Raw genomic sequence first — 22,114 nt, forward strand, 5'->3', positions numbered from 1 at the left:
GTCTGGCTGGGAGGTTGAGGTAGTGGGTGATTAGGCTGGTCAGTCTGCACCAGCATAGTTCAGTTAGAGACATACCATGCAACAGTCAAACAGTGGTTTTTGGGGTTTAAGCGGTTAAAATAAAGTGAATTTTTTTTTTTTCTCTTTTTTTTTTTTGTTTTTCGTTTTTTTTTTTTGGTTCCTGCTTTCTGCCCACAGACCATAGCAGTGCTTTGCCCGCATCCTCCACCATATGTGACAAACCCTATAGCATGAGGGCCATACATGTCACTTTTAGGGGTCCTAAGCACCTAAGTCCTCTAGGGCAATTAGAGCCAGGAACAGCAGCTCATTTTTTTTTTGTTTTTTTTTCCTCTTTATTTTAACCGCTTAAACCCCAAAAACCACTGTTTGACTGTTGCATGGTATGTGCCCTTGTGTATTGCTGGCTGAAATACATATGCTTATGGAGGATGGCCTTGATGTGTTTGTGACGACTTATTGATGATCAGGACGTGAAGTTTCTTTTTGCTGGATAAAAGTATTGCATATCTGTGAAACCTGCAAAAGAAATGTCCAGGCAGGTATTGCCTCACTTGGCTCAGGGATTGTCTTCTTCGGGGCCTCTCCTTGCCCTGGGAGCACAGGGAACTTCCTCTTCCCCCAACAGTCTCTCTGAGTATCAAGCTCCAGGGGTTTTTAATGTCCAGCACCTGTGCCTGATGCCGGCCCCATAGGAATCCCGGACCGGATCCTGTGGACTTCTCGCGTCCTGGAAAACTCGGCATGGAATTTCCACAGCATGGGGAAAAGGAGCATTTCCCACCCTGCTCTCCAATTGCTCCACCCTAGGGACCCATATTTACGATCTGGATAGCACCTGTACCCAAATGCCACACTAAGCATCACCCTGGGGTTTACACTGTCACACATTACACATAGAGATAACATTTAATATGGACATAGCATTAAACATGGACATAACACTACTCATTGAGATAGCATTAAACATGGAGTTAACATGCAACACATCGGAAGGATTTCATTTTGGAATGTATCGATTTTATTTTGAAATATAACTATTTCTTGTTTGAACACCAGTTTTACCGTCATCTATGTGGGACAGCCATGGGTGCCAGGTTCGCTTGATCAGGACGCAAAGCAGCGAGTCCGCTTGATCAGGACGCAAAGCAGCGAGTCCGCTTGATCAGGACGCAAAGCAGCGAGTCCGCTTGATCAGGACGCAAAGCAGCGAGTCCGCTTGATCAGGACGCAAAGCAGCGGGTCCGCTTGATCAGGACGCAAAGCAGCGAGTCCGCTTGATCAGGACGCAAAGCAGCGAGTCCGCTTGATCAGGACGCAAAGCAGCGAGTCCGCTTGATCAGGACGCAAAGCAGCGAGTCCGCTTGATCAGGACGCAAAGCAGCGAGTCCGCTTGATCAGGACGCAAAGCAGCGAGTCCGCTTGATCAGGACGCAAAGCAGCGAGTCCGCTTGATCAGGACGCAAAGCAGCGAGTCCGCTTGATCAGGACGCAAAGCAGCGAGTCCGCTTGATCAGGACGCAAAGCAGCGAGTCCGCTTGATCAGGACGCAAAGCAGCGAGTCCGCTTGATCAGGACGCAAAGCAGCGAGTCCGCTTGATCAGGACGCAAAGCAGCGAGTCCGCTTGATCAGGACGCAAAGCAGCGAGTCCGCTTGATCAGGACGCAAAGCAGCGAGTCCGCTTGATCAGGACGCAAAGCAGCGAGTCCGCTTGATCAGGAAGCAGAGCAGCGAGTCCGCTTGATCAGGACGCAAAGCAGCGAGTCCGCTTGATCAGGACGCAAAGCAGCGAGTCCGCTTGATCAGGACGCAAAGCAGCGAGTCCGATTGATCAGGACACAAAGCAGGGAACCAGGAACAGTACAGGTGCCGAGCCACAGCAGGAAGATCCATAGACCTCAATACAAAGGCCCTGACTGAAGGGCAGGGCAGGTTCATAAAGGCAGGGTAATCACAGGTAACAAGGGCCAGCTGGATGTATTGGCTAGGGCTCAACCCAGGTAACAAGGCACACCTGAGTTCTGAGTGCTCCAGAGGTGGTTGCAGATTTAAACACCACAGGTATAAAAAAAGCCATGGTTCAGGCAGCGAAAAAGTGGTTCCTGACAATAGCATTAAACATGGACATAGCATTGCACATAGAGATAACATTAAACATGGAGATAGCATTAAACACTGACACTGCCTTACACATGGATAAAGCATTAAACCTGGACATAGCATTTGTGACAGTGTAAACCCCAGGGAGATGCTTAGTGTGGCATTTGGGTACAGGTGCTATCCAGATCGTAAATATGGGTCCCTGGGGTGGAGCAATTGGAGAGCAGGGTGGGCCAATGCTCCGTTTCCCCATGCTGTGGAAATTCCATGCCGAGTTTTCCAGGAGGCAAGAAATCTGCAGGATCCGGTCCGGGATTCCTATGGGGCCGGCATCAGGCACAGGTGCTGGACATTAAAAGCCCCTGGAGCTTGATACTCAGAGAGACTGTTGGGGGAAGAGGAAGTTCCCTGTGCTCCTAGGGCAAGGAGAGGCCCCGAAGAAGAGAATCCCTGAGCCAAGTGAGGCAATACCTGCCTGGACGTTTTGTGTGTTGTCTGGGGGAGGTTTTCCAGAGCCTGGCGTAGCTGGGTCTGGCTGGGAGGTTGAGGTAGTGGGTGATTAGGCTGGTCAGTCTGCACCAGCATAGTTCAGTTAGAGACATACCATGCAACAGTCAAACAGTGGTTTTTGGGGTTTAAGCGGTTAAAATAAAGTGAATTTTTTTTTTTCTCTCTTTTTTTTTTTTTGTTTTTCGTTTTTTTTTTTGGTTCCTGCTTTCTGCCCACAGACCATAGCAGTGCTTTGCCCGCATCCTCCACCATATGTGACAAACCCTATAGCATGAGGGCCATACATGTCACTTTTAGGGGTCCTAAGCACCTAAGTCCTCTAGGGCAATTAGAGCCAGGAACAGCAGCTCATTTTTTTTTCGTTTTTTTTTTTTTGGTTCCTGCTTTCTGCCCACAGACCATAGCAGTGCTTTGCCCGCATCCTCCACCATATGTGACAAACCCTATAGCATGAGGGCCATACATGTCACTTTTAGGGGTCCTAAGCACCTAAGTCCTCTAGGGCAATTAGAGCCAGGAACAGCAGCTCATTTTTTTTTTGTTTTTTTTTCCTCCTTATTTTAACCGCTTAAACCCCAAAAACCACTGTTTGACTGTTGCATGGTATGTGCCCTTGTGTATTGCTGGCTGAAATACATATGCTTATGGAGGATGGCCTTGATGTGTTTGTGACGACTTATCGATGATCAGGACGTGAAGTTTCTTTTTGCTGGATAAAAGTATTGCATATCTGTGAAACCTGCAAAAGAAATGTCCAGGCAGGTATTGCCTCACTTGGGTCAGGGATTGTCTTCTTCGGGGCCTCTCCTTGCCCTGGGAGCACAGGGAACTTCCTCTTCCCCCAACAGTCTCTCTGAGTATCAAGCTCCAGGGGTTTTTAATGTCCAGCACCTGTGCCTGATGCCGGCCCCATAGGAATCCCGGACCGGATCCTGTGGACTTCTCGCGTCCTGGAAAACTCGGCATGGAATTTCCACAGCATGGGGAAACGGAGCATTTCCCACCCTGCTCTCCAATTGCTCCACCCTAGGGACCCATATTTACGATCTGGATAGCACCTGTACCCAAATGCCACACTAAGCATCTCCCTGGGGTTTACACTGTCACACATTACACATAGAGATAACATTTAATATGGACATAGCATTAAACATGGACATAACACTACTCATTGAGATAGCATTAAACATGGAGTTAACATGCAACACATCGGAAGGATTTCATTTTGGAATGTATCGATTTTATTTTGAAATATAACTATTTCTTGTTTGAACACCAGTTTTACCGTCATCTATGTGGGACAGCCATGGGTGCCAGGTCCGCTTGATCAGGACGCAAAGCAGCGAGTCCGCTTGATCAGGACGCAAAGCAGCGAGTCCGCTTGATCAGGACGCAAAGCAGCGAGTCCGCTTGATCAGGACGCAAAGCAGCGAGTCCGCTTGATCAGGACGCAAAGCAGCGAGTCCGCTTGATCAGGACGCAAAACAGCGAGTCCGCTTGATCAGGACGCAAAGCAGCGAGTCCGCTTGATCAGGAAGCAGAGCAGCGAGTCCGCTTGATCAGGACGCAAAGCAGCGAGTCCGCTTGATCAGGACGCAAAGCAGCGAGTCCGCTTGATCAGGACGCAAAGCAGCGAGTCCGCTTGATCAGGACGCAAAGCAGCGAGTCCGCTTGATCAGGACGCAAAGCAGCGAGTCCGCTTGATCAGGACACAAAGCAGCGAGTCCGCTTGATCAGGACACAAAGCAGCGAGTCCGCTTGATCAGGACACAAAGCAGCGAGTCCGATTGATCAGGACACAAAGCAGGGAACCAGGAACAGTACAGGTGCCGAGCCACAGCAGGAAGATCCATAGACTTCAATACAAAGGCCCTGACTGAAGGGCAGGGCAGGTTCATAAAGGCAGGGTAATCACAGGTAACAAGGGCCAGTTGGATGTATTGGCTAGGGCTCAACCCAGGTAACAAGGCACACCTGAGTTCTGAGTGCTCCAGAGGGCGGCCACTAGTGGTTGCAGATTTAAACACCACAGGTATAAAAAAAGCCATGGTTCAGGCAGCGAAAAAGTGGTTCCTGACAATAGCATTAAACATGGACATAGCATTGCACATAGAGATAACATTAAACATGGAGATAGCATTAAACACTGACACTGCCTTACACATGGATAAAGCATTAAACATGGACATAGCATTTGTGACAGTGTAAACCCCAGGGAGATGCTTAGTGTGGCATTTGGGTACAGGTGCTATCCAGATCGTAAATATGGGTCCCTGGGGTGGAGCAATTGGAGAGCAGGGTGGGCCAATGCTCCGTTTCCCCATGCTGTGGAAATTCCATGCCGAGTTTTCCAGGAGGCAAGAAATCTGCAGGATCCGGTCCGGGATTCCTATGGGGCCGGCATCAGGCACAGGTGCTGGACATTAAAAGCCCCTGGAGCTTGATACTCAGAGAGACTGTTGGGGGAAGAGGAAGTTCCCTGTGCTCCTAGGGCAAGGAGAGGCCCCGAAGAAGAGAATCCCTGAGCCAAGTGAGGCAATACCTACCTGGACGTTTTGTGTGTTGTCTGGGGGAGGTTTTCCAGAGCCTGGCATAGCTGGGTCTGGCTGGGAGGTTGAGGTAGTGGGTGATTAGGCTGGTCAGTCTGCACCAGCATAGTTCAGTTAGAGACATACCATGCAACAGTCAAACAGTGGTTTTTGGGGTTTAAGCGGTTAAAATAAAGTGAATTTTTTTTTTTTCTCTTTTTTTTTTTGTTTTTCGTTTTTTTTTTTTGGTTCCTGCTTTCTGCCCACAGACCATAGCAGTGCTTTGCCCGCATCCTCCACCATATGTGACAAACCCTATAGCATGAGGGCCATACATGTCACTTTTAGGGGTCCTAAGCACCTAAGTCCTCTAGGGCAATTAGAGCCAGGAACAGCAGCTCATTTTTTTTTCGTTTTTTTTTTTTTGGTTCCTGCTTTCTGCCCACAGACCATAGCAGTGCTTTGCCCGCATCCTCCACCATATGTGACAAACCCTATAGCATGAGGGCCATACATGTCACTTTTAGGGGTCCTAAGCACCTAAGTCCTCTAGGGCAATTAGAGCCAGGAACAGCAGCTCATTTTTTTTTTGTTTTTTTTTCCTCTTTATTTTAACCGCTTAAACCCCAAAAACCACTGTTTGACTGTTGCATGGTATGTGCCCTTGTGTATTGCTGGCTGAAATACATATGCTTATGGAGGATGGCCTTGATGTGTTTGTGACGACTTATTGATGATCAGGACGTGAAGTTTCTTTTTGCTGGATAAAAGTATTGCATATCTGTGAAACCTGCAAAAGAAATGTCCAGGCAGGTATTGCCTCACTTGGCTCAGGGATTGTCTTCTTCGGGGCCTCTCCTTGCCCTGGGAGCACAGGGAACTTCCTCTTCCCCCAACAGTCTCTCTGAGTATCAAGCTCCAGGGGTTTTTAATGTCCAGCACCTGTGCCTGATGCCGGCCCCATAGGAATCCCGGACCGGATCCTGTGGACTTCTCGCGTCCTGGAAAACTCGGCATGGAATTTCCACAGCATGGGGAAAAGGAGCATTTCCCACCCTGCTCTCCAATTGCTCCACCCTAGGGACCCATATTTACGATCTGGATAGCACCTGTACCCAAATGCCACACTAAGCATCACCCTGGGGTTTACACTGTCACACATTACACATAGAGATAACATTTAATATGGACATAGCATTAAACATGGACATAACACTACTCATTGAGATAGCATTAAACATGGAGTTAACATGCAACACATCGGAAGGATTTCATTTTGGAATGTATCGATTTTATTTTGAAATATAACTATTTCTTGTTTGAACACCAGTTTTACCGTCATCTATGTGGGACAGCCATGGGTGCCAGGTTCGCTTGATCAGGACGCAAAGCAGCGAGTCCGCTTGATCAGGACGCAAAGCAGCGAGTCCGCTTGATCAGGACGCAAAGCAGCGAGTCCGCTTGATCAGGACGCAAAGCAGCGAGTCCGCTTGATCAGGACGCAAAGCAGCGAGTCCGCTTGATCAGGACGCAAAGCAGCGAGTCCGCTTGATCAGGACGCAAAGCAGCGGGTCCGCTTGATCAGGACGCAAAGCAGCGGGTCCGCTTGATCAGGACGCAAAGCAGCGAGTCCGCTTGATCAGGACGCAAAGCAGCGAGTCCGCTTGATCAGGACGCAAAGCAGCGAGTCCGCTTGATCAGGACGCAAAGCAGCGAGTCCGCTTGATCAGGACGCAAAGCAGCGAGTCCGCTTGATCAGGACGCAAAGCAGCGAGTCCGCTTGATCAGGACGCAAAGCAGCGAGTCCGCTTGATCAGGACGCAAAGCAGCGAGTCCGCTTGATCAGGACGCAAAGCAGCGAGTCCGCTTGATCAGGACGCAAAGCAGCGAGTCCGCTTGATCAGGACGCAAAGCAGCGAGTCCGCTTGATCAGGACGCAAAGCAGCGAGTCCGCTTGATCAGGACGCAAAGCAGCGAGTCCGCTTGATCAGGACGCAAAGCAGCGAGTCCGCTTGATCAGGACGCAAAGCAGCGAGTCCGCTTGATCAGGACGCAAAGCAGCGAGTCCGCTTGATCAGGACGCAAAGCAGCGAGTCCGCTTGATCAGGAAGCAGAGCAGCGAGTCCGCTTGATCAGGACGCAAAGCAGCGAGTCCGCTTGATCAGGACGCAAAGCAGCGAGTCCGCTTGATCAGGACGCAAAGCAGCGAGTCCGCTTGATCAGGACACAAAGCAGCGAGTCCGCTTGATCAGGACACAAAGCAGCGAGTCCGATTGATCAGGACACAAAGCAGCGAGTCCGATTGATCAGGACACAAAGCAGGGAACCAGGAACAGTACAGGTGCCGAGCCACAGCAGGAAGATCCATAGACCTCAATACAAAGGCCCTGACTGAAGGGCAGGGCAGGTTCATAAAGGCAGGGTAATCACAGGTAACAAGGGCCAGCTGGATGTATTGGCTAGGGCTCAACCCAGGTAACAAGGCACACCTGAGTTCTGAGTGCTCCAGAGGTGGTTGCAGATTTAAACACCACAGGTATAAAAAAAGCCATGGTTCAGGCAGCGAAAAAGTGGTTCCTGACAATAGCATTAAACATGGACATAGCATTGCACATAGAGATAACATTAAACATGGAGATAGCATTAAACACTGACACTGCCTTACACATGGATAAAGCATTAAACCTGGACATAGCATTTGTGACAGTGTAAACCCCAGGGAGATGCTTAGTGTGGCATTTGGGTACAGGTGCTATCCAGATCGTAAATATGGGTCCCTGGGGTGGAGCAATTGGAGAGCAGGGTGGGCCAATGCTCCGTTTCCCCATGCTGTGGAAATTCCATGCCGAGTTTTCCAGGAGGCAAGAAATCTGCAGGATCCGGTCCGGGATTCCTATGGGGCCGGCATCAGGCACAGGTGCTGGACATTAAAAGCCCCTGGAGCTTGATACTCAGAGAGACTGTTGGGGGAAGAGGAAGTTCCCTGTGCTCCTAGGGCAAGGAGAGGCCCCGAAGAAGAGAATCCCTGAGCCAAGTGAGGCAATACCTGCCTGGACGTTTTGTGTGTTGTCTGGGGGAGGTTTTCCAGAGCCTGGCGTAGCTGGGTCTGGCTGGGAGGTTGAGGTAGTGGGTGATTAGGCTGGTCAGTCTGCACCAGCATAGTTCAGTTAGAGACATACCATGCAACAGTCAAACAGTGGTTTTTGGGGTTTAAGCGGTTAAAATAAAGTGAATTTTTTTTTTTCTCTCTTTTTTTTTTTTTGTTTTTCGTTTTTTTTTTTTGGTTCCTGCTTTCTGCCCACAGACCATAGCAGTGCTTTGCCCGCATCCTCCACCATATGTGACAAACCCTATAGCATGAGGGCCATACATGTCACTTTTAGGGGTCCTAAGCACCTAAGTCCTCTAGGGCAATTAGAGCCAGGAACAGCAGCTCATTTTTTTTTCGTTTTTTTTTTTTTGGTTCCTGCTTTCTGCCCACAGACCATAGCAGTGCTTTGCCCGCATCCTCCACCATATGTGACAAACCCTATAGCATGAGGGCCATACATGTCACTTTTAGGGGTCCTAAGCACCTAAGTCCTCTAGGGCAATTAGAGCCAGGAACAGCAGCTCATTTTTTTTTTGTTTTTTTTTCCTCCTTATTTTAACCGCTTAAACCCCAAAAACCACTGTTTGACTGTTGCATGGTATGTGCCCTTGTGTATTGCTGGCTGAAATACATATGCTTATGGAGGATGGCCTTGATGTGTTTGTGACGACTTATCGATGATCAGGACGTGAAGTTTCTTTTTGCTGGATAAAAGTATTGCATATCTGTGAAACCTGCAAAAGAAATGTCCAGGCAGGTATTGCCTCACTTGGGTCAGGGATTGTCTTCTTCGGGGCCTCTCCTTGCCCTGGGAGCACAGGGAACTTCCTCTTCCCCCAACAGTCTCTCTGAGTATCAAGCTCCAGGGGTTTTTAATGTCCAGCACCTGTGCCTGATGCCGGCCCCATAGGAATCCCGGACCGGATCCTGTGGACTTCTCGCGTCCTGGAAAACTCGGCATGGAATTTCCACAGCATGGGGAAACGGAGCATTTCCCACCCTGCTCTCCAATTGCTCCACCCTAGGGACCCATATTTACGATCTGGATAGCACCTGTACCCAAATGCCACACTAAGCATCTCCCTGGGGTTTACACTGTCACACATTACACATAGAGATAACATTTAATATGGACATAGCATTAAACATGGACATAACACTACTCATTGAGATAGCATTAAACATGGAGTTAACATGCAACACATCGGAAGGATTTCATTTTGGAATGTATCGATTTTATTTTGAAATATAACTATTTCTTGTTTGAACACCAGTTTTACCGTCATCTATGTGGGACAGCCATGGGTGCCAGGTCCGCTTGATCAGGACGCAAAGCAGCGAGTCCGCTTGATCAGGACGCAAAGCAGCGAGTCCGCTTGATCAGGACGCAAAGCAGCGAGTCCGCTTGATCAGGACGCAAAGCAGCGAGTCCGCTTGATCAGGACGCAAAGCAGCGAGTCCGCTTGATCAGGACGCAAAGCAGCGAGTCCGCTTGATCAGGACGCAAAGCAGCGAGTCCGCTTGATCAGGAAGCAGAGCAGCGAGTCCGCTTGATCAGGACGCAAAGCAGCGAGTCCGCTTGATCAGGACGCAAAGCAGCGAGTCCGCTTGATCAGGACGCAAAGCAGCGAGTCCGCTTGATCAGGACGCAAAGCAGCGAGTCCGCTTGATCAGGACGCAAAGCAGCGAGTCCGCTTGATCAGGACACAAAGCAGCGAGTCCGCTTGATCAGGACACAAAGCAGCGAGTCCGCTTGATCAGGACACAAAGCAGCGAGTCCGCTTGATCAGGACACAAAGCAGCGAGTCCGATTGATCAGGACACAAAGCAGGGAACCAGGAACAGTACAGGTGCCGAGCCACAGCAGGAAGATCCATAGACTTCAATACAAAGGCCCTGACTGAAGGGCAGGGCAGGTTCATAAAGGCAGGGTAATCACAGGTAACAAGGGCCAGCTGGATGTATTGGCTAGGGCTCAACCCAGGTAACAAGGCACACCTGAGTTCTGAGTGCTCCAGAGGGCGGCCACTAGTGGTTGCAGATTTAAACACCACAGGTATAAAAAAAGCCATGGTTCAGGCAGCGAAAAAGTGGTTCCTGACAATAGCATTAAACATGGACATAGCATTGCACATAGAGATAACATTAAACATGGAGATAGCATTAAACACTGACACTGCCTTACACATGGATAAAGCATTAAACATGGACATAGCATTTGTGACAGTGTAAACCCCAGGGAGATGCTTAGTGTGGCATTTGGGTACAGGTGCTATCCAGATCGTAAATATGGGTCCCTGGGGTGGAGCAATTGGAGAGCAGGGTGGGCCAATGCTCCGTTTCCCCATGCTGTGGAAATTCCATGCCGAGTTTTCCAGGAGGCAAGAAATCTGCAGGATCCGGTCCGGGATTCCTATGGGGCCGGCATCAGGCACAGGTGCTGGACATTAAAAGCCCCTGGAGCTTGATACTCAGAGAGACTGTTGGGGGAAGAGGAAGTTCCCTGTGCTCCTAGGGCAAGGAGAGGCCCCGAAGAAGAGAATCCCTGAGCCAAGTGAGGCAATACCTGCCTGGACGTTTTGTGTGTTGTCTGGGGGAGGTTTTCCAGAGCCTGGCGTAGCTGGGTCTGGCTGGGAGGTTGAGGTAGTGGGTGATTAGGCTGGTCAGTCTGCACCAGCATAGTTCAGTTAGAGACATACCATGCAACAGTCAAACAGTGGTTTTTGGGGTTTAAGCGGTTAAAATAAAGTGAATTTTTTTTTTTCTCTTTTTTTTTTTTTTGTTTTTCGTTTTTTTTTTTTGGTTCCTGCTTTCTGCCCACAGACCATAGCAGTGCTTTGCCCGCATCCTCCACCATATGTGACAAACCCTATAGCATGAGGGCCATACATGTCACTTTTAGGGGTCCTAAGCACCTAAGTCCTCTAGGGCAATTAGAGCCAGGAACAGCAGCTCATTTTTTTTTGGTTTTTTTTTTTTTGGTTCCTGCTTTCTGCCCACAGACCATAGCAGTGCTTTGCCCGCATCCTCCACCATATGTGACAAACCCTATAGCATGAGGGCCATACATGTCACTTTTAGGGGTCCTAAGCACCTAAGTCCTCTAGGGCAATTAGAGCCAGGAACAGCAGCTCATTTTTTTTTTGTTTTTTTTTCCTCCTTATTTTAACCGCTTAAACCCCAAAAACCACTGTTTGACTGTTGCATGGTATGTGCCCTTGTGTATTGCTGGCTGAAATACATATGCTTATGGAGGATGGCCTTGATGTGTTTGTGACGACTTATCGATGATCAGGACGTGAAGTTTCTTTTTGCTGGATAAAAGTATTGCATATCTGTGAAACCTGCAAAAGAAATGTCCAGGCAGGTATTGCCTCACTTGGCTCAGGGATTGTCTTCTTCGGGGCCTCTCCTTGCCCTGGGAGCACAGGGAACTTCCTCTTCCCCCAACAGTCTCTCTGAGTATCAAGCTCCAGGGGTTTTTAATGTCCAGCACCTGTGCCTGATGCCGGCCCCATAGGAATCCCGGACCGGATCCTGTGGACTTCTCGCGTCCTGGAAAACTCGGCATGGAATTTCCACAGCATGGGGAAACGGAGCATTTCCCACCCTGCTCTCCAATTGCTCCACCCTAGGGACCCATATTTACGATCTGGATAGCACCTGTACCCAAATGCCACACTAAGCATCTCCCTGGGGTTTACACTGTCACACATTACACATAGAGATAACATTTAATATGGACATAGCATTAAACATGGACATAACACTACTCATTGAGATAGTATTAAACATGGAGTTAACATGCAACACATCGGAAGGATTTCATTTTGGAATGTATCGATTTTATTTTGAAATATAACTATTTCTTGTTTGAACACCAGTTTTACCGTCATCTATGTGGGACAGCCATGGGTGCCAGGTTCGTGCCGAGTTACGCCAACCTTTTCGTAGCCGAATGGGAAGCAGAACAGATATGGCACAACAATCCATTTGAAGCAGACCTGGTGCAGTGGAAGAGATATATCGATGACGTGTTAATTATATGGAGGGGAACACTGGATAAATTACATCAATTTATAGAATACATCAACCAGAACCAATACAACCTAAAATTTACTTTCAACATACTAAAGCAAAGTGTTGAATTCTTGGATGTGGAACTATTCACAGAAGGCAATGCTCCAGAAATTATAAAAATGCTACCGATGCCAATGGTTTCATTGATTACACAAGCTGTCATCACCCAGCATGGTTAGATAACATCCCCACGGGGCAGATGATGAGAATAAGGAGGAACTGTACACGGGACCAGGACTTTATTAAACACACCACAGATATTAAAAGTAAATTTAGGGAGAAACACTATCCAATAGAGTTATTAGCGAGAAGTCAACAGAAAGTGGAACAAATGGACAGATCTCATCTACTAAAAGGAAAGCCCGAACATAATATGAACAAGAAAGATTTCAGTTTTTCATTCATTAAGGAATATAATACTAAGGCTTACCACATTAAAAAGATATTGCGGAAATACTAGCATGTCCTGAAGAGCGATGACATTTTAGGTCCCCTCTTACCGGAAAAACCTCAAATCGTATACAAAAAAAAACAAATAATTTGAAAAACATTTTCCTCCCAACAAAGAAAACAGAAATTAATTTTAATACCTTTCTGGGCAAGAAACCCATTGTTTTTTGCCCATGCGGTAGGTGCAAGATGTGCACCTACCTACCAAGGAAAACAAACAGTTTTATCAGTAATAGGACAGGGACTACATACGAAATTAAGAAATTCATCACCTGCACCACCAAATCTGTAATTTATTTATTACAATGTCCATGTGGTGCACAGTATGGGGGAAGAACAACCAGACCACTTAAAGGAAGAATTTAGGAACATCTTGGGAACATTATGAATTCAAGCATTAAACACGGTGTCCCGCGATACTGTAATTCATGTCCCGTTTTCTCAATTAATCAATTTTGAATCATGGGAATAGACACTGTACCCCCAAATTGGAGAGGAGGGAATAGTGCAGAAAACATTTCAAGAAAGGAAACTAAGTGGATCTTTAAATTAGGAACATATAAAAAAAGGAGGCTTGAACATAAACTTGGATATTCACGCTTTCACCTAAGGGATCCTAACCCCCATTTGAAATAAATAGACACAGACTACTTATTCATTCATGGGTTCTTCAATATTACTTTTTACTATACACAATTCCAATATTTCATATTTTGTATTATTGTTTGGCATATTGCTCTCTTTTCTGTGGATTCATATAGACATTTATGTATAAACAAAACCCATAGTATGTTTAGTTATAGTTCATATATCCACGTTTAATGCAATCACATCCTTAAACGTTTACATCCTATAGCGTTTATACTTAGCGTTCATGTTAATCCGTCTTCAAATGTCATTTCTTAACATCTGCACTGCACAGCACAGCAGGACACTAGGACATGATGCAACACCAAGAAAAGAGACAGCCCTACGGAGAAGGAGAAGCCGTTTCTATGGGGACGCGTATAAACAGAATGACGCCAGTACGCACATCCAGCCTCCAATACGTCCTCACGTATTGTGGAATGACGTAACAGCGCCACCTAGTGTACATGTGCGTACAACACGTCCTCATGTTCTGGGAAACAACGTTACACCGCCATCTAGCGTATATAGAAGAAAATACAACGAATTAACACACATAAAAAGAGTGGAAGAAGCGATCAAATACTTTTTTCCTGAGGAAGCCATTAAAGCCGAAACGCGTTGAGGAAAGACTTTTTATTTCACTGAATCGTTTGACGTTTACATATTTATATTTTATATATCTTAAAGTACTTTTTTTTAAAATTTAAATAAAATTATTTTAAAGGCATATTCCCGTAATAAACCTATATCTTTAAATATAAGCAGCAGTTGATTATTCTTTGGGGATGGTTTTCCCGTTTCACTGTATCACAGCGTTCGGGGGATTGGACCTGAAATTCCATGACATTTGGAGAAGAGATCCTGGACACAGTGGGCTTCCCCTACCCCCCTCCCTGAGCGCACCTTGCACATAATTTTACGTGCATTGGATCCCGTGATTGCAACCATTTACTACCTTTTTCACAAGCTGCTATGAGAGGGGAATGAGAAACAGACACAAATCTTCAGCACTATTGTGAGTGCAACTAACGCAATATAATTAACACCGTATTGACTGAACAGTCTACACTATTGTTGTTTCGTTTGTTTTTCTTACATGAGCGCCCCCTATTGAAATTGAACCTATACTTTACAACACCTGGAGAGAGTTGTTTTTAAGGAGGCAGCTGTGAGAAAACAAAAGGGAAGTATTTTTAAGATATTTACTTATTTAGCACACACTATTTTTGGGGCACACCGGTTCTCCTCACAATCTTTTTACTAAAGCACACACACCCAGGCACTCACACTAACACAACCAGACAATCACCACTAATACACACACACCCAGACATTCACACTAACACCACCAGACCCATACATTAACACACACCCAGACACTAACACAACCAGACAATCAGCACTAATACACACACCCAGACATTCACACTAACACAACCAGACCCATACATTAACACACACCCTGACACTAACACAACCAATCAGCACTAATACACACACAGACACTAACACTAACACAACCAGACCCATACATTAACACACACCCTGACACTAACACAACCAGACAATCAGCACTAATACACACACCCAGACATTCACACTAACACAACCAGACCTATCCATTAACACACACCCAGACACTAACACAACCAGACAATCAGCACTAATACACACACCCAGACATTCACACTAAAACAACCAGACCCATACATTAACACACACCCAGACACTAACACACCCAGACACTAACACACCCAGACATTCACACTAACACAACCAGACCCATACATTAACACACACCCTGACACTAACACAACCAGACAATCAGCACTAATACACACACAGACACTCACACTAACACAACAAGGCCCATACATTAACACACATGCACAGACACTTAAACTAGCACAAATGCATGCTATCATACCCAGAGAAACACACATAGACAATATCATACCCATACACACACAGTAATAACATGCCTGCACACACAGTCATAACATGCCTGCACACACACTAACATAAAACAATAGAAGAATTCCGCGCATATTCAGCGAATATCAATCACTGATCTGAGGAGTAAGTATTGGGGGTTGCAAAAAAACAACCCCCCCCCCGATGTTTTAATTTAAACCCTGTGCGGACGCACACCTGTAAGGCCGGCCCTGGCGGGGGCTTCCCGGTCCCTTTGAGTGGCGGACCCGGTCGCAGTTGCGGCGGGCTTAAGGGGCAGGTGCATTTTTCGGTGCACAAGTTTATAGCAAGATGCACAAAACATTTCATAAAAGCCAAAATACACCTACATTTCCATTCCGACATGTCATGTTTGGGACAGTCTATTTTAGTAGTATTAATTTTAATTCCAACTATGTACCACATGAGAGATACAAAAATAAAATACCTGTATTAACACCAATATAGGCTATGCAATGTTATACTTCAAGTGTAAAAAAGGAACTATTATTTATTAACTCTAGTTACCTGGGGAAAGAAATATATTTTTGCGAGCAGTTGATAGGAAAGCTACAGGTTGCAGGTGCAACTTATAACCGTTACAAAAATAAAAATGCCCTGGTCCCCAAACCTTAATAGAACTTAAGATACTGGAAACGGCATGTGATGTAATTCTCTGCACTAAGGGAATGACATCCGTAGTTCCCGCTGGTCTCTAATCTTTTGTTCGGAGCTTGGAAGACACTGACCCCGGCATATAACAGCCCTCTGCCATAGTGACCGTCGAACCAGTTGCCTCAGATTCTGGTATTGTTCTGTAGGCAGAGTAGTGGTGTAGCAGGAGAGGATGACCCGCAGCAGCCCCTGGAATTCTGATACCACATCCATGTCCTCGTCAAGGCGACCGAAGTCTGTCGTCCTGTCGGTTAATCCCGGTAGAAAGTAAGTGTCCCTCAGACTAAGAAGCAATCCCGCCGCTTGCCACCAATGTCACGGGGCTGGCTAGTCCGACCGACTACCTCCGCTGTCTTGTGCTCCCTTAGCCTGGGACAACATTTTCCCCAGTTCCCCAGTCACTCGCCGAGACTCAGTGTAGGGTAAAACCAAACGAAGACTGATTTATTTTGGACACAGAGGGCTGGATATATCCATCAAAACACACATTTACATAAAATAAGATATTGGGACACAAACCGCCCCCCTTAATCTGCCTCCCAGAGACAACAGGGGCAGTAACGAGATTAACAATACAATGGGGGGGGGGACTGATTTATACAACATTAAACTGAAACAATGGCAGTCACTCCCTGGTTGCAGATCCTGGCTGTCTGCTGGAGATAATCCCCTCAGCAAGTGATGAGATGATACTGCTGGGGGTAGCCACAGAAGTCTTTACAAACCCAGGGCCCATAGTCAATAGGGAGGAGGCTGGCAGTCAGGCTTCTCCAGTGGTCCCAGTGATGGAGGGTTCTGTCACAGCATTAAACATAGAGATAACATTATCCTATGGGCATTCCATCAATACTGTCATTCACCTGTCATTCCATAGAACACAGCTATAATTCCACTTAATATGAGGTTTAGAACCTATAACTGTACTAGGGGAGTATACATGACACAGTTCTATATGATATTTAAGATGGTTTTCTCTAAAAAACAAGTTTAATTTTTCTCCCATTATATCCTATGGGCATTCACTCAATTCACATTCACTCAATCACTATAATCCCACATAATCTGAGTTTTAGATCCTGTGTCTGTGCTAGGGGAGAATGTGTGCCAAAGATCTAAATGATATGTTTTAAATTCAAAATCAATTATTCTTTTACCTTCCATTATAGTCAATGGGCATTTCTCCCCATTAAAGTCTATGGGCATTCCTCCCCATTAAAGTCTATGGGCATTCCTCCCCATTATAGTCTATGGGCATTCCTCCCCATTATAGTCTATGGGCATTCCTCCCCATTATAGTCTATGGGCATTCCTCCCCATTATAGTCTATGGGCATTCCTCCCCATTATAGTCTATGGGCATTCCTCCCCATTATAGTCTATGGGCATTCCTCCCCATTATAGTCTATGGGCATTCCTCCCCATTAAAGTCTATGGGCATTCCTCCCCATTATAGTCTATGGGCATTCCTCCCCATTATAGTCTATGGGCATTCCTCCCCATTATAGTCTATGGGCATTCCTCCCCATTAAAGTCTATGGGCATTCCTCCCCATTAAAGTCTATGGGCATTCCTCCCCATTAAAGTCTATGGGCATTCCTCCCCATTAAAGTCTATGGGCATTCCTCCCCATTAAAGTCTATGGGCATTCCTCCCCATTAAAGTCTATGGGCATTCCTCCTCATTAAAGTCTATGGGCATTCCATTTTGTCATTCGTTTTAGTATGTCCCATTTTTGACACATGCTTGTTCAACCGTGATTTCCGTCTTATATTTTTAGTATACCCGCAATAATTATATATTGTTATTTCCCCCAATGACATATAGTGCCATATTTAGATATCCTTAACCCCTTAAGAACCAGGATGTTTTTTTCTTTTTGTACCCTTTGGGACCGAGGGTTATAACACTTTTGCGGTTCTCGTGTTTAGCTGTAATTGTCTTCTCGCTCATTTAGTGAACCCACACAAGTTATGTATTGTTTTTTTTCAGGACAAGAATGGCTTTCTTTAGAGACCATTTTTTGATCATATCATCTAATTTCCTATAATAAAAACATTGTGAAAAATTGCAAAAAAAAGGACTTAACCTCAATTTTATTTGAAAAATATTTTTCTTATCTACAAAAGCTAATGATAAAACCTGCTGAATAGATTCTACTATTTGTCCTGAGTTTAGAAATTCTAAATGTTTTTTTTGCTTTTTTTCTGCAAGTTCTTGGGTAATAAGAATCGTTTTGCTATTTTTTCTAAATTTAGTCATTCTACCCCATGTTCTATTTGGCACATCTTTGAAGCCAACCGATTATATTTACCCCATCAAACCATATATTTTTGAAAACTAGACACCCCATGGTGTTTCAGATGCTGGTATTTTAATCCTTTCCGTGCAATAATTCTACCACCAGTCTTTTGCCGAAGTTTGTGGTAGTAATTATTGTAAAACATTTTTTCACACAAATTCTACTTCAGATATGAATTCACCGCTCCTGGTATACGTCACTATCAAACAACACCCCAATATGTGTTCAGCAACATCTCCTGAGTACAGTTTGCTGGATTGTTTGGGAGGTAAAAACCCATGTTCCCATGTTCTATTTGGGACATCTTTGAAGCTGGCTAATTCAACCCTATCAAACCATTTTTTTTGACAACTAGACATCCCAGGGTATTTCAAATGGTGCTATTTTAACTCTTTACATGCACTAATTTTACCACCAGCCTTTGTCAAAGATTGTAGTAGTCATTTTTGTGTGTCTTTGTTTTACACACATTGTACTTTAAGTATGTATTTACAGCCCTTGGTATATGTCACTGTCACACCCCAGTATGTGTTCAGCAACATCCCCTGGGTACAGTGATACCACCCATGCATGGGTTTGTCATGTTGTTCGGGTGATAAAAGGCGACTTTTTTCTAGCATTGCTATCTGGTCAGTCTGTGCCTATTTAAGACACCTCTTTGGTATTTTAACTTTTTTGGGAAGATACACTGCTATTTTAGCACTTGCCCATAAAAAACTTTTTTTTTATAGTTTTGGACTTTTTATTTACATTTTGTTGGAACTGGATGGGTAGCATCACTGCATAGGTTTTTTTAAATGTTACCAACTTATTTTTTACTATTTTTTTTTGTTTATTTGTTTTACAAATCGCATTGTGATTAGAAAGCTGAGCTCCATTGACTTGCATGGCTGAATAAAGTACCCTCTTGAGAACTTGTTTATTTTTTTGAAGGACGCCGCCATCTTGCAAAAAGCAAAATCTCTTGCAGTGGTGCTTGTGCATCCTGGGGTGGGTTTCCAGTGTTGCTGAATGCCTTGCTATCGATGCATTTTAGTAACACCGTTTAAGCTTAGGAGGTGATCGTTGATCGCCTCCTAAGCTCTTTTAAATCAGGCATCCGCCTTCATACAATGTATGGAGGATGTTGACACAGCGGGGAGGGGCCACATGGGGCTACTGTTGCCGATATTAGTGTTGCTGAATACCTCGACATCAAGGCATTACAGCAACACCGTTTAAGCTTATACTTTCTGTATTCAATGAAACCTTCTTCATTCTGGAGAGGCATGTCTCTTTTCAAGTTGCTCTTTAAGACCCTTAAGTTCTAGATCACTTTTCTAACAGTTTCTTCAAGTATGATACATTATCAAAACAAAAACATTATCGAACAAATATACAATCAAGCAGAAAACCATCATAGTGTAATATATTGATCAAATAAAAAAATATGAATCATCTGTAATGCACTCACAAATACAATGTGATAAGGAAGCCTTCCAAGCAGCAGGTGGGGACAAATCACCCCTGCCCTAATCCTGTATAACTTGTACCATTGTATGCTCACAAGCCTTTTGCCATACTAATAAGAGTAAAAGTGCTTGGTTACCTTTTGGAATGTAAAGCACACGAACTGGTTACATAGAATAGTTTTATGGAGTAAAGGAATACAAATTTCAAATTCTAAATAATGTATAAAAATTTGTTAAAATTAGTAATTATATATTTGATGATAACTTTCATTTTGCACATGAAATGTACATTAATTCATGGGAGTACTGAAGGTATTTGGCACCAGGAGTGGATCCTATATTTGGCATCCCCATCGGCCCCTTCATCCCCCACTGGGTAACTCACATATGCACTGGCATACTTTTACACACACTCACATTTGCACAGACTTACATATGCTACAGTGCTAATACACGCTTACGCATACACATACACACGCTCATGCACACTTACATATAGAAACCAACACCCGCAGCTACACACAAACATTTATCCACCCATGCTTACACACGAACATTTACACATCCACGCTAACACACAGACACATACACATCTATACTCACACTCACATGTTCACACACATATTTACACATACATCCTTACATACACTTACACATCCATACTCACAAACATACAGATGCCCACACACACTTACATATACAGGCACAACAGGGTTGATGTTCCTGGAGGGATACTTTAAATGGCAATTATTTATGTAAAATGCTCAGAACTGTGGCAACTGGCATTTAATGTGGATACGTGCAAGGAAAATTTCATCATCTGAGGAAAGAGATTTAGGGATAATTATTTCAGAGGAATTATTGGTAGGTAGACAATGTAATAGAGCAGCAGGTAATGCTAGCAGAATGCGTGGTTGTATAGGGAGAGGTTTTAGCAGTAGAAAGAGGGAAGTGCTTAAGCCGTTGTACATTGCATTGGTGAGACCTCAATTGGAGTATTGTGCACAGTTCTGGAGAAGTATCTCCAGAAGGATATAAATAGTTAGTAGAAATTTCAGAGAATGGCTACAAAAATGGTTTATGGATTGCAGGATAAAACTTACCAGGAAAGGTTAAAGGATCTTAACACAGTGTGAAGCTGTAGGAATTCCGTCTGGTTGGCATTCCACTTGACTCTGGACTCTCTCCTCTACAGTCTGTCCTTAATGCTGCTGCTAGGCTGATCTTCCTTGCACATTGCTCCTCTTCCCCACCCCCTGCCTATTACCTTTAGAATTAAATTTAAAATCTTGGTACTAAAATAAAAGGCCCTCCATAACATTGTTCCTCCATATATTTCTGCCCTCATGAGCAAATACTCTCCTACTCGATCCTTATGTTCTTCCCATGGGCTAAGGCTCTCCTCCTCACTTATCACCTCTTCCTTTTCCCGTCTACAAGATTTCACTTGGGCTGCCCCATATCTCTGGAATCTACTTCCACCGAACCTTGAGCTTTCACCCTCCCTCCCGACATTCAAGAAACATCTCAAAACCCACTTCTTCTTAGGGTTGGGAAAGCAATGGAGCCTGAGGTGTTAAATTGCCCCGGCAGAAATGCTGGAGTCACCGTGTGCGGTATTGCACACCACTGCACACGGTGAGCGCACGTTCTCACTGGCGGCCTACCAGCACTACCTTTTCCCCTTGTACCATCAGGTCTTGGGGTTAAGATGATTTATTTTTTAATCCGGCAGGCCAGCAATGGTCTGTCCTTAAATTATTTTTCTTTAATTTATTCATCACTTCGTTTTTGCACGAGTGCCTATTAATTTCCCTTTATTTGAATTCACGGCTTTGAAATTCACGGCGAGGCCTCCACGATGATTTGGCACACGTTTTTGATACCACGTTTTTGGACACTGTTTTCTTTGTAGAGGCAGTGATGCCTGGACTTTGCTGGAGGAGGATTGGGAACCTTCTGGCCCCTTCCTCTCTTCAAGAAGGCCAGCAAGGAGTCTCACCCTTCGGGGTGAGACTCAAGATCCGACCCTCCCATGTATCGTATATTTGTATCGTAGTCTGGCTTCTGCTGCCTTTGGCACAGTTGCGGCACCCAGGAGCACGCACCTCGGGCTCCAAAAAAAAAAAAATTCTGTTCTGTCTTGGTCTGTCAATTCTCGTCTTGTCATACTCCTTGAATATATGTATTGTATTAAGCGCTGCGTAAATTGTTGGCGCTCTATAAATAAAAGATAATAATAATAATACCAGAGTACTAAACCATCAAATGTTCTTTATAAAGGTGTTCCTTGGTATTCTCTTCAGTAAAATACATAAACCATTCT

Source organism: Spea bombifrons, chromosome 4 (genome assembly GCF_027358695.1).
Source record: "Spea bombifrons isolate aSpeBom1 chromosome 4, aSpeBom1.2.pri, whole genome shotgun sequence".
Classification (NCBI taxonomy): Eukaryota; Metazoa; Chordata; class Amphibia; order Anura; family Pelobatidae; genus Spea; species Spea bombifrons.